Below are 2,500 nucleotides of genomic sequence, written 5' to 3'. Positions count from 1 at the left end.
CTCGCTCGCGCAACCTAAAATGGCCAGTTTTGGCCCGTTTTTGGGCTGTTTTGGCCTGTTTTTGGTCCGTTCTTGCGTGGCACGGCGACCGTCGTGAGCGGAGCAAAACGTCAGCCATCTCAGCACCCTGGAACCCCCCGGGTGGCACAGGGCTGGATGGGGCTTTCGTATAGCAGGGACGGTGCTGCCTCTCGCTTCGCTCGCTGTTCGCCGCTCACCGCTCGCTCGCTCAGCCAAAAATGGCCAGTTTTGGCCCGTTTTTGGGCTGTTTTGGCCTGTTTTTGGTCCGTTCTTGCATGGCGCGGTGACCGTCGTGAGCGGAGCAAAACGTCAGCCATCTCAGCACCCTGGAACCCCCCGGGTGGCACAGGGCTGGATGGGGCTTTCGTATAGCAGGGACGGTGCTGCCTCACGCTTCGCTCGCTGTTCGCCGCTCGCCGCTCGCTCGCGCAGCCAAAAATGACCAGTTTTGGCCCGTTTTTGGGCTGTTTTGGCCTGTTTATGGTCCGTTCTTGCGTGGTGCGGTGACCGTCGTGAGCGGAGCAAAACGTCAGCCATCTCAGCACCCTGGAACCCCCCGGGTGGCACAGGGCTGGATGGGGCTTTCGTATATAGCAGGGACGGTGCTGCCTCTCGCTTCGCTCGCTGTCCGCCGCTCGCCGCTCGCTCGCGCAGCCAAAAATGGCCAGTTTTGGCCCGTTTTTGGGCCGTTTTGGCCAGTTTTTGGCCTGTTCTTGCATTGCGCGGTGACCGTCGAGAGCGGAGCAAAACGTCAGCCATCTCAGCACCCTGGAACCCCCCGGGTGGCACAGGGCTGGATGGGGCTTTCGTATAGCAGGGACGGTGCTGCCTCTCGCTTCGCTCGCTGTCCGCCGCTCGCCGCTCGCTCGTGCAGCCAAAAATGGCCAGTTTTGGCCCGTTTTTGGGCCGTTTTGGCCAGTTTTTGGCCTGTTCTTGCATTGCGCGGTGACCGTCGAGAGCGGAGCAAAACGTCAGCCATCTCAGCACCCTGGAACCCCCCGGGTGGCACAGGGCTGGATGGGGCTTTCGTATAGCAGGGACGGTGCTGCCTCTCGCTTCGCTCGCTGTCCGCCGCTCGCCGCTCGCTCGTGCAGCCAAAAATGGCCAGTTTTGGCCCGTTTTTGGGCCGTTTTGGCCAGTTTTTGGCCTGTTCTTGCATTGCGCGGTGACCGTCGAGAGCGGAGCAAAACGTCAGCCATCTCAGCACCCTGGAACCCCCCGGGTGGCACAGGGCTGGATGGGGCTTTCGTATAGCAGGGACGGTGCTGCCTCTCGCTTCGCTCGCTGTCCGCCGCTCGCCGCTCGCTCGTGCAGCCAAAAATGGCCAGTTTTGGCCCGTTTTTGGGCCGTTTTGGCCAGTTTTTGGCCTGTTCTTGCATTGCGCGGTGACCGTCGAGAGCGGAGCAAAACGTCAGCCATCTCAGCACCCTGGAACCCCCCGGGTGGCACAGGGCTGGATGGGGCTTTCGTATAGCAGGGACGGTGCTGCCTCTCGCTTCGCTCGCTGTCCGCCGCTCGCCGCTCGCTCGTGCAGCCAAAAATGGCCAGTTTTGGCCCGTTTTTGGGCCGTTTTGGCCAGTTTTTGGCCTGTTCTTGCATTGCGCGGTGACCGTCGAGAGCGGAGCAAAACGTCAGCCATCTCAGCACCCTGGAACCCCCCGGGTGGCACAGGGCTGGATGGGGCTTTCGTATAGCAGGGACGGTGCTGCCTCTCGCTTCGCTCGCTGTCCGCCGCTCGCCGCTCGCTCGCGCAGCCAAAAATGGCCAGTTTTGGCCCGTTTTTGGGCCGTTTTGGCCAGTTTTTGGCCTGTTCTTGCATTGCGCGGTGACCGTCGAGAGCGGAGCAAAACGTCAGCCATCTCAGCACCCTGGAACCCCCCGGGTGGCACAGGGCTGGATGGGGCTTTCGTATAGCAGGGACGGTGCTGCCTCTCGCTTCGCTCGCTGTCCGCCGCTCGCCGCTCGCGCAGCCAAAAATGGCCAGTTTTGGCCCGTTTTTGGGCCGTTTTGGCCAGTTTTTGGCCTGTTCTTGCATTGCGCGGTGACCGTCGAGAGCGGAGCAAAACGTCAGCCATCTCAGCACCCTGGAACCCCCCGGGTGGCACAGGGCTGGATGGGGCTTTCGTATAGCAGGGACGGTGCTGCCTCTCGCTTCGCTCGCTGTTCGCCGCTCGCCGCTCGCTCGCGCAGCCAAAAATGGCCAGTTTTGGCCCGTTTTTGGGCTGTTTTGGCCAGTTTTTGGCCTGTTCTTGCGTGGTGCGGTGACCGTCGTGAGCGGAGCAAAACGTCAGCCATCTCAGCACCCTGGAACCCCCCGGGTGGCTCAGGGCTGGATGGGGCTTTCGTATAGCAGGGACGGTGCTGCCTCTCGCTTCGCTCGCTGTTCGCCGCTCGCCGCTCGCTCGCGCAGCCAAAAATGGCCAGTTTTGGCCCGTTTTTGGGCTGTTTTGGCCTGTTTTTGGGCTGTTCTTGTGTGGCG

The sequence above is a fragment of the Musa acuminata genome, unplaced genomic scaffold (genome assembly GCF_036884655.1).
Source record: "Musa acuminata AAA Group cultivar baxijiao unplaced genomic scaffold, Cavendish_Baxijiao_AAA HiC_scaffold_498, whole genome shotgun sequence".
Lineage (NCBI taxonomy): Eukaryota > Viridiplantae > Streptophyta > Magnoliopsida > Zingiberales > Musaceae > Musa > Musa acuminata.
This window is presented reverse-complemented; position numbering follows the sequence as displayed.